A 22,020-nucleotide genomic window follows, 5' to 3' on the forward strand; every position below is an offset into this window, starting at 1 on the left:
ATAACAATGTTGATAGGAACTACCTCAGTGAGCAAAAATACACCTATAATTACTTATGTTCTCAGTTTGGTTATGTTGACAGCTAGGTATCAAAACAAATTGTGTTTAGTCAATTTATTATTTGTCCACAGTAATGACAAAAAGGATAAAGTAGAAAGAACACTAAACAATAGAAAATATTATTCTACTACTATTTTTTGTGATTGTTTAAAAAAAAGGAAATAATTTGCTAGACTGACTAGCAATCAGATTTAGAAAATTATTTCCATTATGGCTTATTTAATGGAAATGTAATAAATGGCAAAAAAAAAAGTTTTCAAAGCTTTTTTTCCATGTTTCCCAAACATTCAAGTAATTTGTCAAATCAAGCAACTATACCCAAGGAAAAGAACAAAGTTTTTTGTGTTTGTGTGTTTTAGGCTCACTACATCTCTCCTGTAATCTTAGAAGTCTGATAAACTAAACATGCTGAAGTTTGGTTTTGCTAATTGAGAGTGCATTTTTTCCCCTAATTTTAAGGGCAAACATCCCACATTCAAAAATGGGAAAAAAGCTAAAATGGCTTCACCATGAATTGGAAATATGTCATTTCCACAGTTCAGTGCTCCAACAACAGGACTACTCACAAGGAACAAGATGGCAGGATAGAAGTGAATTCATTTAACTTATGTGTAATGGGTGAGTGTAACCTAATAACATTGGGTTCAGCTTACACAAATGGGAATTCTCATTGCTATTTCACTATAAACTAGGGGTGCTGGCCAAAAGCCCTGTGTTGACTAAGTCACACATAACAAAAAGGACAACTCAAGGGTGGAGGGAAATCACAGTGACACTAGCCTCAGCAAGACAAGGAGATAATTTGGGGGGTTTTGTTATTTTAGAAGCAACTTCAGAGGTAATCAACCACAGTATTTTGGAAACAAACTGAAAATAAAGCAGTGACTTCCAAACTAAAGGGATGGTTAGGGGTTTTTTTGTTTGTTTTTGTTTTAAAAAGAGTTACCCACTCCTTAATGGATTATTTCAGTGGTTTAATTTACTGTTTTAATTAATCAAATTTTCCTTCACTTGTGAATTGTATAAAATACTCTTTCCTTTCTCTTCCATGTACTCTCATCCTATCTCATTTGGCATCTCCTTTCACAAAAGCCTTTGTGCTGTTTGTCCAGGCTTTCGGGTTACAGTAACGAACTAAAAAAAAAAAAAAAAGCTCCTGGAAAAGCAAGAGCATCTGCTCCGTTGCACCCATCAACAAGAGGTCAGAGCCCGCACTGAGCTGCTTCGGCTTTCTACTGAAACAGGCCCGTGCCAGGCACACAGACGCAGCTGGCTGTCCCTATGCTGCAGCCGAGTGACAGAAATACAGCTACAGAGCCCTTGAAAGAACCATTAATGCCCTAGCGTAAGCAAGACATAAGAAAACAGGTCAGCCACGTTCAGAACAGCAAAAATACTTGCTGGAAAGAAAGGAACAGTCAGAAAACATATATTCTGTTTTCTATTAGCACTATTCAGTAACATCAGCAAATCCGCTACTTCAGTTCCCAACATTATTCATGGACAAGCCTTTCTAGAAATTAGTTTGCAATAACATTCATTACTTATCTGCTAATGTTATTACCATACATTGTCTTTCTGCCTTACAGTGTACACAATACGTTTTGGATCTATGACAAAACAGTGAAGAAGCTTATGAGATAATGTATCAAAAACTCAACAAGACATTTAGATGCGGTTTCCTCTGTCCCTCATTCATCATTTCTAACTTTCTCATGAACTACTTAAGGCTATACAGGCCTGCAGCTTGTGATCCACTTTTTTTTTTTCTATTTTTAAGAGTTCTGCAAGTGTATTCAGTACATATCCTATTTTTTTTATTGGGAATAAAGGTTAGATTTGCAAGCAGCTAACTTTCCTTTCTGAAATTCAGTACTACACATCTTGCTCTCCCCACTGATCATGCAGTTTCTCTTTTCACTTCATTAAAAGAACCACAGAAAGGCGATCCGCTTGTTACACTGATGCTCCTGGATGCATGGCACCTAGAGCAGCACTCTCATGTAATTCCCTAAAGGTAAAAGCCTGTCAACTCACTTATCGATGTTCATTCACCATCAGTGATACACTTCGACTGGCCCAAAGAAACACACAAACCAGCTGCTCGAATTCTCCCCAAAGTGCATCATGGCTGACAGCAAAGGTAATACTGATGCACATACAGGGGGACTCCCAAAAGAAAACTGCACTTGAGTGACCCATCTCTTCTGCGCTAGCTCCAGAGTCATCTTTGTGCACAACTCTGCTGAGAGCACTTCATGAGAACCTAATCTTGAAATGAAAAGGAGAGCTAATGAAAGGACAAGTGGCATGCAGCAGTAGTATGGATTCATACCCAAACACTTTTTGCCCCAGCTCTTCTGCCACATCTCCTCAAGCAGGGCAGTAATTCAAACTAGCTCTCTCCTGCAACATTAGTGAACTCAGACTAGCTAGACCCATCTAATCCCTAGACAAGAGGTATATACTTGAGATCTCTGCCTTCAAAAGCTCCTGAAAGATTGAAAAGAAACTGCTAAAATTACTTGCTCGGTGGCAGTACCAGCTGAACTTTCTGGGATTTTTCTGCTTTTCGAAAGGCACTGGCCTTGTTAAGACTGTTCTTAAAATCGCTGATTCTTGCAGGGAATCTGGTAACATGAATTCAAACTGCATGAACAACACAGAGTCTTGTGAATGGCAGAGTGAGTAACTGTAATAATAAAAATTAAAAAAAAAAATCTAGAAGTTTTAACCAAAAAAGTAACTTCAAGAAAGTTATCCATAGCAAGAATTACATTATTCTGTAACTTAGTGAAGACAGGCTGGATTCTTTCAAGCTGAACACTGGAAATAGCAAGGAAAACCTTATTAATAGCAACGACAATTTTGTTCTTTGCACTGAGCACCATGTAGGTCTGTTTTAATAAGTTGCCTGCTGGCTAGAATGATAACCCTTGCAGAAGAGGAAATAAGGCCGTTCTTTACCTCTCAAAGGTTCTCAGTAGGGAAATAGCATTCATTCTCCTAACATCCCCTTCTGAGGCAGCCAGACTCACAGCACATCAACAACTTATGAATTAAACCAACAGATCTCTGAGATGGTCTCAATGTTACCATGGCATTCTACAAAACACAGAGCCAATTCAGCAAAATGAAGCATCATGAAATGAACAAGACAAATTAGTTTTCTTAATCCAGAACTATAACAGTGTGATATTTTAATACAAATGTAGTTGTTTTGCAATAGCATGTAAGGCTTATATGTAAAAACCGAAAACTGTATAAACATTCTGGGAATGAACATACAGACCATTACAGCATTATGGTACCTGATCATTTGCATTTAAATTAAAACAATGGGGAAAACCCCTAGCTCTTCCCCAATTCCTTTTCCCTTCATGACCATTAAGAATCCTAGAGCATCACCCAAAAGCATCCAACTTAACCACTCACTCCAAGGCCTCAATCCTAAATAAAAATGCTATTTATTATTTCATAATCATCAATAACTGGGGGAGGAGGCAGTTTTTACATAGTTAGTAGAGACATTTAGTGAGAATTATAAAAAACTCGAGGTAGACATTTGTCTTCACAAAATCTGGAGAAATAAAACTGTTCTAGAAATACACAGATTCGTATATAAGTATATCATATATCAAGTATACAGTTCATTTCATATATCAAGACAGAAAGAGTACAATTTGCACCCTGTTACAAACTTCTAATTGACTTCAAAGTCATCCATTAGCTTTTAAAAAGCTTCTTGCCAGTAGGTAATATACTCCCCTTGCTCTCCTAAAACAAGAAGCATAATCTTTTTATTTATTTGTTTATTATTTTTACTCACTGAGAAGATACAACTAAATTTCTAGAGGCTGGGTACATTTTCACTTGCTCACTAGCAAAACAGCAGCTCAGTAAGCAGATGTAAAGAACTTATACCATATAAGTATCTGTCTTTGATGGTTATGCATTAATCCACACCCTGGCACGTCTTCTGTCGTAAAAGGTACACACATGAAAGGAAGCATTAACTGCCTCTATTAGTCATGATGTATCACCACGACAGCACCTCTTCCTTCTCCTCCCCTTTGTATGTGTAGTTCTATTTCTTGAAATTTTCCAGGAAAACCCTAATTAAAGTTACAAGCACCCAATTCAGTGTTATAGCAGAATATACAAGTGACAGGGTTAAGAAAATAGTTATTTTTCGGGATTTATTGATCCAGAGGAATGCAACAGGAGTATTATGAGGAATTACAGATTAGGAAGAACAAATTCAGTATTTGAACAGCTGTGAGGAAGAAGCTAGTAGTAACAGTCTGACTTTAAGAATGGAGAGAAAAAAAATACAATCATATTGCTAGTGAAGTTTTGTCAGTCTCACTCCTGCACTTGGAAAAATCTACCATTTGTTGTTTTCCCAGTTTATGGAGAGACAGTAAACCTTCTAATGGGACAAGGTTCTGGAGGGAGAGTCATCAAGACTTCATAATATAAAGAAGCCCACAATGTGGAAGATGAAAAAAGAAGCTGAAGAGAAACAGCAACAAGAACTTGTAATTATGCAAACCATTTTTCATACTCTAAGCTTCAATCTATCCTCCTCTGCTCATAAGAAAAATTAGGAATGAAAAGAACAGCTGGCGAAAATAAATACAAAATTTAGAAAACTCTCAAACTTGAACAAATTATGTAAAACACCAAGGTTACTTGCACAAGCTCACAGGTTTTAAAATTCAGCTCCAGCAAGCTTTTATTGACATTGCTAATATCATCATTGGAACTTGACTTCACTGTTGTTGGTTTTTGGACTTGTTTTGCCCTTTTTTTTTTTAAATAGCTGAAAATTGCAAGCTCATCTTGAGTTATACATCAAGAGAAGTCATTGTCACATAACTGGCCTAAGAGGCAGCATGCCTTCATGGCAGCAGGGCCAGGGGTACAGGAGGGAAGAACCTGAACAAAGTTCCCATCCCACAGCAAGCACACAACCAGGAAAAGGGTTGAATCAGCTCCCAGCTATTAAGAGATACCTGTTTGGTTAAATTCCTAAATGAAAATGGAGCTTGAAGACCAAGGCACCAATAACAATTTGGTTTGTTTTATCTTGTTCTGTGAGCGCTCTTCCTTTTGTATGCAAGTACAGATTCAAAAATTCAGCTCATCCTGGATATATTAACTAAATTCACTTCTCAGAGTTAAAATGCAGGATTTATGAGCTTCTCTAACAGCTGTGGCCAGCTCAAAAGAGTGGGTGCTTAGCAGGATGCTTCTAAGACCATAGTGACAAATAAGCAGACTGATTATCAAAGCGTTGAGCACAAAAGCAGCTCCCATGAGTCATAACAGAAGGACAGGAAAGACAATTTTGCTTCCATTTTAGTCTTCCTCTCTGATAAGAACCTTAACAAATATGTCTGTTGTGGGTGTGACAGCTTCTTACACAGTTTATGCTGATCCTTACACATGCTGGGTGGTCTTCACCATACCTGTAGCAGCTCTGAAGAAAAACCACCAGAGTTCAGAGGATAACACTCTCAACAGCAACCAGTTAAATCCAAAGCCTTTGCAGTTTCATCTGGCACAAGGAGCCTGACACTTTTGAATTCAATTCTATCAAATGGAAGTGCGCAACATTTGTATTGAAGTAAAAGCACACTTTTGGTTACTGGGATACCGTTAGGCAAAGGGGAGCAAGGAAAAAAAAAATTTTTTTTTGTTAAAGAAGGTCTTATTTCATAATAGAATATCTTCCTGTAGAAGCAGCTAATATTTCTTTATCTGACACAATATTTGTAGTGGTCTCCTTGGAAGTTGGTTCTTTCATTTTAAACTTTCCTTTTCTCTTCTCAGAACACCAGTCTCCAGTAATATCCTATATTCATTTGTCATGTTGCTTACTATTTAGTCCCATATTATCTTTGACAATCTGCCATGGATTTTAAATCCCCAGGGTATAAAACAATATTACAGGCATAGCTTTTTCATCTTTAATAATTACCAAAAAAAGCTACTATTTTCAAAGAGTTACACATTAGGACTCACTTTGTGACTCAATTCCCACATTTACGTTTGAAGATTCATGCTTAGAAGAAAAAAAAAAAGCGTTGAGCATACAAGTCTTCCTCCTTTACCACAGAAAAAGGGAACGCGTTAGAAGCACTGAGCAGCCACTCAACTGAAGGACTGCTCTAAAGTTTGAGCTCAGCAGGGTATTTGTGGCAAGAAAGGGCCTCTCGAGTTGTTCTATCGTGCTCTCTGGTCCCTCTATTCTCTGGCAGCCTACTGTCAAAAAGCGCACTGCTAGGTTCATCTCCACAATGGCAGCAACCACTAACTCTGCACCAGCAATCCTATACCGCCATGCCGTCAGCAGACAAAACAACAGATGCAGAAGACCTGGCCACTTAGAAAAAAGTCCCCTGATGCATTCCTAACTGGATCAGCCACCAAATCTTTCATATGTGCACACACAAAGCATACTGGAGATTTAAAAAGACTGTCTCCTAACAAAAAAAGACCGGAATTCTTTTAATCTGACAAACTTTCTCCCTCCTACCAACCCAGTTTTGCCTTCATTGTTCTAAAAATAACTTCCAATGACATTCTAAAAGTCAGATGTTCCTCTCTGCACTGGCTTTGGCTGGGATGGAGCTTTCTCATAAGAGAACAGAAAAGTAAAGGTGAATAGAAAGTATTTATAAAAATAGCAAATGAATGCTCAAACTAAATTCTGTGGGCATTCTAATGCAGATCAAAATAACCACAATGACTACTCTTCCTTGTAATCTTCAAACATATCATTAAATACAGATTATTGGTTCACTATCTGAAGTAAAAAGAAATCACTTTTTCCTTTAAAAGGACATACCAGAGCTATGGAACAAACCTAAAAATATGAGAGGGAAGCCCCTCAAAATTTAATACTAAATTAATAAGAAAATACAATACATGTAAATGAACAGAATTATATTCTAACTACACTATATTATTTATAATTTCTTCTTGATGTGTTTTCCAGGCAAATAGTCAGAGGCATTTTATTTAAATAATACTGATCCATCTTTAACAAAGTTAACCTTGCAAAGAATGCCATCAAAAGTTTTCAATAAAGGACAAAAAGAAGCCACTCAATTACTAACTGTCCTAACACCTAAAGACAGGTCATTTCGAGAATAAATTCACATTAGGATGCAAGCACATGTGCAGGAAACATTTAAAGAAACAACTCAAAGGCTTTTCATTATTGGTTCTTCTTTCACAAAAGTAATTACAAGTTATTAAACCACATGGAGGGCAAAAGGTGTACAGTGGGGTTTTTTGGGGGGAGTGTTGGGTTGGTTGTTGTTAGGTTTTTTGGGGTTTTTTGCTTGGGTTTGCCTTTTTTTAATTAGACTCCCTAACTCCATCAACCTCAAAACAGCTTGCTTCAAAAAAACTCAACGAAGTTGAAACCTATAGAAACATCTCTCCATATGAAGTTTCATCTGAATTTGAAGATATTGCTACTATTTCAATGTGTGAAACTCTATTACAAGACATTTGCTCCAATTTTAGAATTTCAGAGATAACAGCAAGTACAATTAATACTGAAAATATCTGAATGTGCTTATTTTAACACCTTATAGAATTTTTTTATTATGATGCCTATTATCAGAGTAACTGAACACTAACCATGTTTAAATAAAAGGTGAGTTTTGCCACACTTTCTAGTTGAAAAAACCTGTTAAACTTACACAGGTGAATAAATCAATCAGGCAAAACCTAAGTCAAGAAGACTAATCTCCAAAGTGGCTCAGACTTCATTAAGACCTTATGACCATTATAATAAACTGAAGTTCAAGACAAAAGATTGACATTCCAGATGAAAAAGGAAAAAAAATCCCAACAATTCCTCTCTCAATTAACATAAGCTTCCTTGAAACAGAGGATGAAAGCCTTGAGTCTTCTGGAATGCAGCACCACAGAAGCAGCAGCAGCAATGTATCAGGTACCAAGGGCAATTCTAGTGACGTCTCTGAACATTAAACTGAAAATGGTCAGATCTGTCGTTATCTCAACCCTTCAAGTCCCACGCTGGGTGCCAAAAAAGACTGTCATGGTTTAATCCCAGACAGCAACTAAGCACCACACAGCTGCTCGCTCACTCCTCCCCGGTGGGATGGGGGAGAGAAAAAAGTAAACCCCATGGGCTGAGATAAAGACAGTTTAATAGGAAAGCAGAGGAAGAGAAAATAATAATAATAATGATGATGATGAAAGAATGTACAAAACAAGTGATGCACAATGCAATTGCTCACCATCTGCTGACCGATGCCCAGCCCATCCCTGAGCAGCGATGGTTGCCCCCCAGCCAACTGCCCCCAGTTTATATGCTGAGCATGACACCATATGGTATGGAATATCCCCTTTGGCCAGTTTGGATCAGCTGTCCTGGCTGTGCCCCCTCCCAGCTTCTTATGCACTTGGCAGAGCATGGGAAGCTGAAGAGTCCTTGACCAGTGTAAGCACTGCTTAGCAACAACTAAAACATCCCTGTGTTACCAACATCATTCTCATAATACATCTAAAACACAGCAGTATACCAGCTACTAGGAAGAAAATTAACTCTATCCCAGCTGAAACCAGGACACCCTGAAATAAACTTTGTGTTCAGTGCAAATCCACTGCAGAGAAAGTACAGGAACAGAGCAATCAACTTGTGCTGTTATGACAGATGCCCTCATGCTGAGCCACCTAAAACACCTTCAGGTAGGGGAACTTCAGTCTGCTACATAAATTCCTGCAAACATGTTTGGAAGATGTATTAAGGTGACCAAGACAACTTGCAAAACCTGTAAACGGCTTTCCATTAGAGAAAAAAAGATACAGAAAAAAACACAAATTTAATTTTGTGATCTCATCTAAAAGTGGCAAAAATCAACTTGAAAATAGAGTCAGGCAAAAGCAACAAAGACCAGAATATTATCTTTTGCACAAGATCATATGCTTATCTCCACCACTAACTGCATCAGTGAATGGAGACTAATGAAGAGTTCATCTGCATACAAGAAAAAACATGCCGGGAGCAACACTTATTCATATACCATTTGCTTTACCTAAACACAAAATTTAAGTTCTCTTGAAATTGTAGTGAAACTGGGTGGTGGTGGGGAAAACAGGCTGTTGCGATTTTTATCTGCTTTTGAATATTTGTACTCAAAAATCTCTTCAAAGCTCAAGAGATCCACTTTCGTCTCATACAGCATGAAATAAAACTACTACAATCAGGATAGTTCAGAGCTTGGCAGCTTAAAAATTATAAAATCTAGTGGCTGTGGATTTAAAACAACTAGAGCATTAGCTAAAGCAGAAGTTCTTTTTCAGAAAGAAGCAAGTGAGCCACCACTGTGCTTCAAATTGCGAAGTGCCAAGTGAACTCTCGGCTGGAAGACACACACTTGTATCAGCTTGTTACAATGCAGGGGGCAGTTCTGCTACAAGGAAACCAGGAGAAGAACTGCTTTCAATAAAGATGAAAGGAAACTGAGAAACTAGTAACATAATTATAAAGGCTAGCAGTCTGCCATCCTGTACATACTATCCAGGAACTGAGGCAGATCATAGCAAGGCTGAATGGGAACCCTGCAACTGGTCTTGGAGCACTGGAGAGACCTACTCCCTTAAAGAGACTGTTTGAGAAAACTACTGAAGTTTATAGAATACTTCCCCCTGTATACCCTTCAGTATACCCACTATGAATTTAAGCTACAGTGAAAAAATTATTTGCCATTTCTAAACTTGGTATCTCTAATTCGATATTAGAACAGATGAGATTCTGATTATTATTTTATTTCTCAAACTTAAAGGACTCCAAAACCCCTATTACGAAACCTAATTGCAAAGACTTGTAATTGCTTGTGATGTTCACTTTTGCTCTCCTGTTTATTTCAACTGTTAGATGCATTCTTGGGTCTTGTCTTTAATTAGATGTTAAGCTCTTTGATAAGGAAACTTTTCTGCTATGTTGAAGGCCTCTGGTTGTCGTTATAAAATAAGTTATAAAGAAGTAATGTTTGAAACCATGCTGTGGTACTGGTTCTTTGCATGAACAGAACTGCTGTGGTAAAATATGAGCCTTGAGGTAAACGGAAGTCTCACCAGATGACTCAGGAAAAAACTTCAAAAACATTAGGAGGCAATTTGATTCATCTCTGGAAACAGGATGCGGTAATAATTTTATATTTTTAATAATAAACAATGCTGTTCCAGTGTTAGCCTCCATAATGACTTTAAAAAAAAAAATCAAGTAATAGCTTCTCTTGCAGTTTCAGCCTAGTGGTTTCCATTTAATAGTTAAAAGGAAAAAAAAAAAGATATTTTAAATCTCACATAACGTGAAAACTACCCTCATAACTAAAAGGATGAATGTTCAAACTTTCTTAACACAAATGCAGCCTGTACTTGTTCTATACCTTCATCTACCACATCAATATACTGGCAAAACATACATATCCAACCAACTGTGCTTAACTAGTATTTCTGTCAAAAAATTTAGTATTTAAAATAAAAGCCCAATGAAAGAATGCCACAGCCCTGGTCAACACTATTATTCTGGCAAAAATGTCTCTAAACTAAATAGAAGAGTTTTCTACGAAAAGGCATTAGCTACCTCAAAAAAAAAAGTGAAAGACTAGTATTTACAAGTTAGTCACTATAATCTACAGTGAAGAATCATCCAGATTAGGTTATGTATCAATGGAAAAATATTTAAACATAAATAGGAAGTGACAGGTGCATGGCCTTTCTCCCAAGCAGACTGCTTCACAAGTGCCAATAGAGCTTCTCTCTGGTATGCTGACGTCTTCTTGCACGGGAGATTCCCATGGCAGCAAAAGCATGTCTGGATATGTAAGTGACCCAAAAGCGGACCTGAAAAACAAGCTTGAGAAAAGGGTGATGCATCTAAACAGTAAACAATGTTGGCAGGCCTACCAAAGGAAAGGTAATAAAAAAGCTTGTAATCCTGGTTTTCATCCTTCATGCGTTTCTCTATCCTTTGAGCCTTCTAAGTTTAATTATAGAGTGGGGAGAGTGGAGGGAGGAGAAGGGAAAAAAGAGGGAAGGCAATGCCCCTGGCAAAGGGCATGAAGGGTGGGTGAGGGAGGAAAGGAAGGGAAGCTACTCCAGGGAGCCACGGAAGAAGACAGTGAAAGGCTGGCATATGGGGAAGTTCTGGAATGAAAGAAAAGAGGAAAACAAAAGTCTAAAAAGATGCTTCAGGCATGAGCAATGAGTTCATCATGAGATTTGAGATTTATATTAGCTTACAAAAAATACAGACTTGCAGCACCCAAAAGTCAATATTTGCATAACTGACTTTCCTGTTTCTAATATATCTAGCTACTTCTTGTACAAACAGTCTTGTAACATTAAGGGAAATAGAAGTAATTTGGGAGATCTGAATACAAAAGTCTACTCCCAGCAAATCATTATTATTTATTTCCTGTAAAAGGAAAGTAAAAAAAACTAAGAAAATAAGGGCTGGCAACAGTATAGGGCATACCATGTCTCAGAGGATTAAAAAGAACTTCCCGAAGTTCAGTTATACCTAGCAACAGAGGCTGCTAGGGAGCTTCCAAGGTGAAAGACACTTCAAACCAAGAAGGGGAAACACCTCTCTCTTGTTTACAGTCAGCAAGTTGTACAAAACCATATACATATAATGACAGGTCTAAATATTGGTCATCAAGAAACTAGAATGGAATGGGCACATATCGAGACATTTCATCATCCACCACAGGCAGTAATCACAAAGCAGCAGCACGCTGACCCCGTGCCTAACCCAGCACATGCAACCAAAGAAGCCACTGCCCAACAGGTAGGGAGACAACATGTAAGATTACAGTTCTAACCACACCGTATTATTTCTTTCCACTAACATTCTTTGTGCCTTTCTAACACTGGAAGAGTAATCTCCACTTTCCTTTGTAACCAGGTAGAATGGGGGATATGCTGTTTACTCAGACAACAAGTCAGAAATAATTCTTGTAACCTTCTTTGGATTATACCACTTACTTTGCTGCTGAGACTGCATACTAAACCGATTTAAATGCACGTTTAACACTTAGGCCTCTTGTCATGCTAGATATGCATTTCCTATTCTCATCTAGTCATATCTCAAAAAACTCCAACCAAACCCAACCCAACAAAACACCAACATACAGAGCTGAATACCTGCTGCTAGAGAGAGATTTTTGTAATGTATAGGAGACATCCCTCCTGCCCCCAATGAGCAGAACTAAAAGACAATCAAGTAATGTAAGAGTCTCCATCCTGAGCTAGAATTTCAAACATGGATGTTAAATGCATTTCATAGTCTATTTGCATCCATTTTTTCAACTGATCAAAATACTTAGTAATTTAGAATAACTCCTTTTCTCTGCTTGCATGCTCAATTTTTTTAAAAAGCAAAATACTTTCAAGACAATTTGCACAACAGTGTTTTGCAACAAAACACAGCTGAAGTATTTCTTCCCACTGCAAGGTATTTACTAGACTGCAGTAATTCTCTTAGCACTTTTAAAGCTTGAAACACACCTTCTGTCGAATGCTATGAGTCAGTTTTAATGACAGTGCTATGTTCTATTGCTCTGTAGCTTATGCAAGAGAATGAATTTGCATTAAATACCCAACTTTAGAAGCCACCTTCTCTTCTCCATTGTTAATACTGAATAATGGTAAAAAATAGGCTATATTCCCTGCATGCTTTCTTATTGTTTTAAAAGAATAAATCTAATTAGCTGCTTGTAATGTAAAATGGACATAAAATTTGTTATTGTCACCTTATGGGTATGTACTTTTTTTTTGCAGAAAGCCAGTATACAGAAAAAATATAAAGAGTAATGACAGTTTTCATATTTAGTAAAATTTCAAAATTTTAGTCAAGTGTTACCTGATTAGTGTTATTCTTCTCCCTTACCCTGCTTGCAGGAGAATTTACAACAATACCTTTAAATGACTTCATCTGGAAGAAAACTAACAGTTAACTTCACAAGGAGGAGGATAAAACAGTCCAACATGCTAATTCAAAGGAGAAAAAAAGGGAGTAAAAATGATCAATTAGTTTATAAATTAACTTTTGAAGACTGTCACTGCTGTCATTGGGGGCAATATGAAATAGCTTTGCCTTTTTCAAGAAATTCAACAAGAAAAAGTTATAATGCGACATCTCTTGCTGTCATGGATCTTTTAGTCCAAACAGTGGTCCAATCTAAATATGCTTTCCTTTCATTTGCTTTGTCCCCTCATTTAAAATCCCCCAAGCCCCCCACCTCCCTAGAACAGTACATTATACTTATGTTGGGGCATTTATTTTTTTTTTTTTATTGGAAACATGATTACACTTCGCTCAGTTTGACAAAATGAGGGCTTGGCCAATTTGTTTCTAGAAATATGACTGGCAAGTTTTGTAACTGGTTCTTATGCAAACCAATGGCCAAACCCCCTCACAAATACACAAGCAGCTATACAGACATACAAAGTTAATGTTTTTTTTTAATCTCTGCATATATGTACACACACAGAGAGAAAAGTACCCGTGCATGCACCTACTTCTAATGACAGGGGACAAATTCCTCCTTCCAGTAAATTTATCTTCTTAGAACTTCAGCTGAATTATCACCTTTCTTTCCTTCATTGAAAAGGAATGTGAATAAATTGGATTACCTCTTTTACTCTCTCTACTTTCTAGAAATGAATCATACATAAGCCAAAAGCTTCCTTCAAATCAAAACTTACTCTCTTTTTAGCACTTTTAAATAGATCCCAAGTTGCCCAAGCAAAGAAAGAGATCACTTATTTCATATTTTTAGTAGAAGTTCACAAGTTGAACTCTACAAGAATGAAGAAAGGGTCTGATGGGTATCTCCTCCATGCTTGGAAGATCTGCTATAAAAGGCTAAGCCATTACAGTAATAAATGACACTTTTTCAGTACACAAAAAGCACCAAGAAAACCAAAACCAGATCCCACACACACCTGTGGACTGGAAGACTGATACAGACAGCCACTTTCTGAAAGATGTACGTAGAAAACACTTGTAAAATAAAGCAACACTTCAGACTGAAGAAGCTATACATTTACAAACCTGTAAAGATAGCAGTTTATGAATTAACAAAGGAACTGCACCTGTATGAGGGTATAACAGATACACGGATATCATGATTTGCTAGAATCTGAGTAGCAGGTAAGAGATTTGCCCAGCATACTGGAGAACAATATTCACTTTAATGAAGAGAACTGCAAGGAAAACATCAACTGTCTCCAGCACTAAGAGGCAATTTCTCAAAATATGAAGTCTGTCATTATTGCCCTGACATGTGAAAGCAGATTATACTGCCATTTTTATTAATTTGCAATTAAAACCAGAGATGCAAAATCTAATACCATTCTCATCTTGTTTGGGGGTGTGAGGAGGAGGTATCAGCCCTTTTCTTTTACTTATGTAAAAGCAAGCCTTCTCCTGTTTTTTTCTTCCCTTAGAAAAACTTCTCCTTATAGTACTTGAATCTGCTCCAATAATAAGCTCTCAATTCACTGCAGAAATGTATTCTAGCTCTTGAAGTTCAATTAATTGGGGGTATGGGGGGAGGAATCCATCAGCACATTTTCCAACTATTAGAGATTGTTTCTTGGCAAGCTGAGAACTTGGCCAACTGAGAACTTAAATAATTTTGTACCCTTAGCTCCAGTGGTGGTGAAATGCAATGATCTTACTTCTAATTCAGCTTGTAAGCAGCAGCAGCTAAGTAACACTAGAAATAGAACATGGAACGTGGTTAACTTCAGGCATTTTGAAAGAGTCCCCAGCACACATTAACACATACATCCATCACACAACAAAAAGGTTAGCAAAATATTTAATCCAAGATTCACAGATATTCATACTGCAAACAAAAGCAACTATTTTAAGTCTGCTGAAAGAAGTGCTGATGTACTTTTTCTAAATAAGGTTCATTTAACTTGTGTTCAGTATATAGTTTTATAAATAATTAAAAAATGGAATGTCAAATGTCATTATTAGAAAGACAAATATATTTGCAACCAAAAACCTCAAGCAATGAGATTTTGCAATACTTGATTCCAAAAGCAGAAGTAAAAGATTTCTTATCTTCACCCACTTTTTAAAAAATAAACAAAATTTTTTATTTTGCCATCAAAATAGATTTTTGACATCAAAAATAGTTTGCATCCTCCTCCTTTGTAGGAGAAAAGGGAAATCCCCTCCCCAGACACACTGTACACAGGCAAGCTCTCCTCAAAGTTGTTTGTAAACTTGTGTCTACTTCTTCAGCAAACATGCTGAAATGAATGTTTAGTAAAAATAAAAAGGAGAAATAGTATCTAACCCTGTTTCAAGCATCCAATTAAAGTGGCAAACCATTAAACTTTCAAAGTTCAAGAATTTAAGAGACTAAAAGTTTAGGCATAATACAACACTTAGTTGTAACAGAGATACTGTCAAGTGCCCACTAGGCAAATATAATTCGTACAAAAACCCATAACTAATTTAATTGATGTCCTTTTAGCAGTTCTTTTACAGATTTAAATTTATCCAGCTTAGTTTATGTAAACTGTTTGGACACAGAATGCGCCAGTTTGAATTTGGCAAGGAAAACATGCTTTTAATATGTAAAGCCTGATTTACTATCCTTTCTAACCTAATTAGTTAAAAATAAGTTTTGTGATGGTAGATTTACACTAAATTAAAAATCAAGATTTTCCCCAATAACATTTATAGAATATTTAAAGGTATCAAGAATATTTTAAAGAAAGTCTACTGCTATTAGAAGTCAAAGCTGTCTAGTACGAAAATATTCTTTATAGTAAGATTATGTAAACTACTAAGGAAAAGCCTACAAACCAAAGCCACCACAATATAAAGCATCAGCCACTAGTGTTGTGTTCCAGTTCATTCACAGGCATAGAACTATAGCGTTCACTATCCTCACTAGCAAGCTACCTACTGATAAGAGTAAGGACCCCAGCTCCCACGCCCCACCAAAGTATATGACCATGTTGATCTCGAAACACCATTTCTCCTCACTCACAGAGCTTCAGGTACAAATGAAAAAAACCCCCAGATTACTTCAGTTTTTCTTTTAGATCTAATCCAAGTCAGTTTGAGGTGATAAATATTCTTCATCCTCAAAAAAAGTCTTCTCATAAAGAGTGTTACACCAACTTGGCACATAAATCAGCAAGAGACCACCAAGAACTGAAGAGCAAAGCACAGCCATGTCACTAGAGGCTCTAAAGTCCATTAAATCCCACGCAGAAATGAAGCCAAAACCTTGACAAGCCTTCAATTAACACCAACCAATTCACTTTCACATAGCAACTCAAGACAACAGGAAATACGAGCACAAGGCTCTAGTCTTCTCCATTGCCTTCTTCAGTAGACACCCAGGGTCTTAGTCCCAATATCCTACTAGGGCTCTAACCTCCTTATCAAAAATATTTGCTGCAGTAAGGAAAACCAACTTCAGAAACCTAGCTCAGAGGAGCCATACAATCTTAATATTCCCCCAAGTTACTTATAAACAGAGGTTTTGGATGGTGGGAGTACAACAGTAGTAAAGTTTTACAGCACCTTTAGCGATACTGTCCAATCTAATCTCATGTCATTAGGGTACAACAGAGAACAATCCATCATTTCAATAAGATGGCCATGCACGTTTTCCCCCAGCAAACAAGGAAAGTCTTTCTCATTCTGTGCACATATAGGTACAAGAAAAGGAAAAACAGCAGTGAGACCACACCAGAGAAATGTCAGGCTGCCAAGGACATCTTCACTAGGAGTAAAACAAGTATCTATGCTCATGCTTGTTAACCACAATGCTGAGCTTCAACAGCTTGCCTGATCTGAAAAGACTAGAAAACTCAGATAAGAGTTTTTACAGCTGGAAGGAAGTAATCAATATTTGCTAAAGGCTTGTCTTCCAGAAAAGTTACACCTACACTGAGCTTCTCTTTCAAGAAGTAACTTAGATCAGCGTGCTTTTCAACACTCATAGGTTATTTGGCATCAGTGTGTGAACCAGCTACACTCAAACATACTACCTTAATGAAAAATGCTCACCTTTATAACGCGTAATTTAATTTACTGGAAAGCACTCACCAATTTACTAATCAGCTTCTAAACACCCACAATTGAAGCTGCAAGTATCAGCTTTCATATAATTAACTCTTGACACCACATAACTTGTCAGACAGTAGAAGCAAAGATGCAAGAAGCTCTAGATACATCAACCAAGTGTTAGCAGCCAGAAATGCACCACTTGTCATATATATACAATATATATTTTCATATACACACATACATACTTATAAAAGTATATACATAATATATAGTATACATAGTTACAATGAAAAATAATAGGAGAGAAAATGTAAAGAAGCACTTGTCTTTGAGAACATCTGGATGGCATACCAATAACCACACCCAGTCTGTGAAAAAAAACTGGTTTCCAGAAGTGAGCAGCAGAGCTATGAAGAAGGAGGTGCACCAGATTAGAATCACAGAATAATTCTGGCTGGAAGGAACCAGAGGAGATGCCTGGTCTGCTCTTGTTCAAAGCGGGACAAAGGCATTCAATCAGGTTGCTCAGGACATAGTCTATAATCCTTATTAGGATTGCAGAGCATTTCTAACAAGACAAGCTAGAACAACATGATGACAGAAGTGCTTTGACTGCAGTATCTGAAGCAAAAAAATAATCCTGTATCACATTTACAGCCAAATCAGCAATGACAAGAAAACAATCTATACAAAACCCAAACCAAATAAACAAATTTAAGAGTGCAAGGATGAGCAGATTCAACAGTCTCAAGGGAGCTTCTATACTGAACACTCTTGTATTCACAAATTTACGTTTAACAAAAAGCTCATTCAACTGCCCAAAGTTTGGGCTTTTTTGTTGTTTGGGGTTTTAATTGTTGGCATTATCTCCCAATATCGCACCAATTTATTACAATATGCCTATGCTAAGAAAGCCGAAGTCTACAAAAGTACTTGTAAGTTCCATTCCATCTCCCCCTCTTAAAAGCTTCTCTAATATCACCCAATTAGTCTTGAAAAAAATCTCTAAAGGAAAATCAACTTTTTCTTCTCTGCAATGAACTGAAATGGAATCTCATCTGTTTTCTTTAGTGTCATTCTGGCCGATTAGCTTATTTTTTGCACTCAGGTAAGACCTCAGTAGTTGACTGGGAACCCCTCCAAGCCTGCAAATCAAGATGCAGAAAGGAAAGGTGCTTGTCAATCCCCAAAATTACCATTCTAAAAAGCCCTGTGCTTACATGGTTTTCTCCTGATGAGTTCAGCACATAACAAACGTGTTCCAGAAGGAGAAGCTAGGGCCCAGATGAGTTGAATAGTCAAACAAGATCAACGGAGATTGTGGGGTGCTTTCTCAGGTGTTCCCCCATTGCCAGCAAGTTTTCCACAGAACTCGCAGCTCAATCCATCTGAATAAGGCACAACAGCAATGGATGACTGGAAATTCCACACGCAAGATTTCATAAAGCCTGTACTTTCTCCAGGCCCAAGAAAAATAACCCGCCTTTAGTATTTTCATGTTGTTCAACCCAAAACAAAGTAACATTTTTTAAGGTAGTATGTTTGTCTACTTAAAAGAACTTTTAAGAATTGTGCTCGAAAATAACTTTGTCAGTAGCCAGAACAATGACTGTAATGAGAGATTACAGTCAACTAAATTAAATAGGTACAGTAAGCAAAAGGCATTGACAAAGTTTCTTTTCAAGAGAACAGATGATATTTTGCATGACATATGGTATTTATTTTTAGACATTAGTCATACAATAATACTACAGATTATATTTTTCTTTAAAATAGCACAGTATTTTGTTGAGGTGCTTTGCTGATATTAATTTTGTACAGCTTAACATTTATTTTTGCTGTTAAAGGTTTGACTATTTTTCAAATCATTAACATACTGTACACAGAAAGAAGCGTTCAGTATACGTACAGGTTTGCAGTGCAGTGCACCTTTTTTAAAAGAACAAATCTCACAAAAAAGCAATACTGAATTCAAACACAGAAGGGAAAAGATGCCATATGCAAATACATGCTGGTTTTTGAGTATCTATTATCTTTTCAATCAAATCTCCCAAAAAATCTCATTATACATGAAACAGCAACAGATAACTGGCTTTGGATTGCTGTACTGACTGTCAGGCCAGTACAGTGCAGGCAAAAAAGCATAAAATAATATCGGCAACAGATTCCATCTGGACTTCAGTATATCCTTGTTGACTTCATCTAAGCAAAAAGTGTTCCAAGACCTTACAGATTTTAATATTGCTATTTTTAATATGAGAAAACATAAAGGAACATATCCCCTACTGATTACTCCCCTCAGATTTCAGTTTATGTGGGTTTTGATTCAAATCTACACATTACTATTCCAGTCATTTCAAGGATATTTCAAAGTTTATTTATTAGAATTAATTAGTATTAACTCTCAGTTAATGTATCATAGATTCTTCAGGTGAGGTTAAGTATTGTCTACATAAATTTGGTATAATTTATTTTTATGTCTTCACCTTTGTTATTTCCCCTCCCCTTTCCCTAACATTCTTTCTGATTAAAGTACTTCAGGTCTCTACTATATGAAAACTTCCATGTAGCATCAAAAATAACCCACAGGACTACATTATTTATTCCTTAAAGGAAAAAAAAAAAACATTCCCACCTAAAAAGCCCTCATCCCAATTCAAATAAGAAAATATAACAAAAATTTATGAACCTTGCAGACACAGAAAACAGAGTCTGTTGGTTTGTAAAAGCAGTACTTGCAGGCGTCAGAGCACTCAGAGAGAAGATAACAGAAGTTGGCCAAGGCCTCATCATTAAAAAACAGTCTCTACCATGGTAAGCCCAACATGTGTTTGAAAGAGTAAGACACCCTAATATTATTTTATGGTGTTTAAGCAGGGATTTGCTTTTCCTTAGGCATTATAGTATAGTACACTAGGATTTTTTGTTTGAGTTTATAGAAGGTCACAGAATTGAAAACCAAAACTAATTAAAATAGAAGTGTCTACAAATATTTGCGAGAGTAAAATGTTTTAGGATACAGTCAGATACTCAATTCTAGCTGCTACTTATCCATATAAAATTGTCAGCAAATCCAAGTATCCATAGCTGATCACAAATCCGTATTTCTACCACCTCTACCACTCAGGGCTCAAAGTGCAGTTCTCGTAGTTTAAGTTTTTACAATAATTTATTTTATCTGTTTTATTATATATATAATTATTTTTTTAAATTATGGAAGAAATCCCCACACACTTATTAGGCTTTCTTCTTTGAAATTAGATACTATTTCCAAAAACGTTTGCAATAAATCTACTATAATTTATTTTTTTTTTTAGTCCAGAGGATTTTACACAATGAAGGTAGTTTTGCTCTCCCTTTAGGCCACCATCACAGCAGGCTCAAGGGGATACTCAGGAATAGCTTTCCCATCTGGCTCACATGTTACCAGATTAAAAACGCTCTTTCATAAAATGACTCCAAGCAAAGAGAGCAAAAGAGACCATTTTACAGAATCCTGCCACAGTTTTCTCTTGCTAGATGACAATCCCAGCCTCACATCACCAGAGACAATTCACAGATCAAGCTACCTAGAATACATGGATCCTCACATACCTCCTCTTAACCCAGCCTAGGTTAACATTTAATATTTGAACACCACAAATGCATTCAAGGTTGTCTTCTAACTCTGTATCTAACTGAACTGACTAAGTCTTCACTGTATCATAGAATCATAGAATGTTTGAATGTTTCCAGGGATGGGGCCTCCACTACCTCTCTGGGCAACCTGTTCCAGTGCCTCAGCACCCTCATTGTAAAAAATTTCTTTCTTAAATCCAGTCTAAATCCAGTATCATTAGCAGATTAGTAACATGACAATTTTTTTTAGTAGCATGACAATAGCAATGGTAAAAATCGTACCTGTTTAAAAGAAATTGAATGTTTGTGTTCCAATGCAACACTGATTAGCTTGAACAAAGATTGAGAAAGATGGAAGTACTTTTAAAAAAAGCAGTAAACGCACTTAGTTTTAACAGCTACAAATGTGTTTGCCATGTCACATACTTAAATCTGGGTATATCATTACCCTGTACTATTTAATTCAATGCCTACGGATACTAAATATAGATCATTAAGGTACAGTGATGAGGGAACTGGAGCAAGCAAAAAGAAAGCATAACAATTGATCAGCATCCCCATAGATCTATACAAGAATACATGTCTACAAGGTAACTACCATGAAGATGCAGTATTCATCCCTCCCCTCCTAGTGTAAGGGATAACATTATTCTAGTACTTGAGGTAGAATATTCTTATGTTAAGTTCAATATTTAAGACTTATAGGAGGATATAAATACACTGAAGCATTATGAATCATCCTGAGAAAATAGATACATTTTGTCTTCTTAAAAACCCTACAGCATTCAAAAAAGTGGGAGTTTATCTTTTCTTCATTTATGGTGAGTTATCTAAACATTTGAAAAACCTGTACTGGGACCCCCACCCATTCAGTCAAAAAAAAAAAATTACCCTAATTCAGGCAAGCTATGACAGAAGAGCCAAATTCCCTGAAAATCATCTAAGAAAAATTAAATTATCTTCACCCTCCCACTAATTAACTATACCCTCTAATAAACAAAGGAAGTCAGCACAAATAAGCCAGTTACATGGCCAGGAAGTTTCTGGAATTAAGTTCAAGAAGCTCTAGCACATGACAAACAAGTCAATAAATTTAATTATTTCCAAATGGACTGCACTGAAACTCCATACAACAAATGCTACCAAAAAAATCTGAAGAGCATGGAAAAACTCTTCTGTCATTCTTCCCTGGGTTCCCATCTTGATAGCTTAAGCAGGTTTTTCCAAGCATGTAT

The 22,020-nt window shown here is 36.7% G+C and overlaps 1 protein-coding gene across 4 annotated transcripts in view; it reads right to left on the reverse strand.

Annotated features, from left to right (window-relative positions):
• Positions 1–22,020, reverse strand: part of CDKL5 (cyclin dependent kinase like 5) — a 142,821-nt gene that overhangs the window by 91,892 nt on the left and 28,909 nt on the right. Inside the window, exon 1 of one of the 4 annotated variants that reach the window (XM_072849160.1) lies at positions 3,028–3,142. The exons of the other annotated variants lie outside the window; for them this stretch is intronic. The gene's annotated coding sequence lies outside the window, so the exon portion shown is untranslated. Of the gene's footprint in view, positions 1–3,027; positions 3,143–22,020 lie in introns of those variants that run through there. 4 annotated transcript variants of the gene reach the window in all.

Source organism: Ciconia boyciana, chromosome 1 (assembly GCF_034638445.1).
Source record: "Ciconia boyciana chromosome 1, ASM3463844v1, whole genome shotgun sequence".
Classification (NCBI taxonomy): domain Eukaryota; kingdom Metazoa; phylum Chordata; class Aves; order Ciconiiformes; family Ciconiidae; genus Ciconia; species Ciconia boyciana.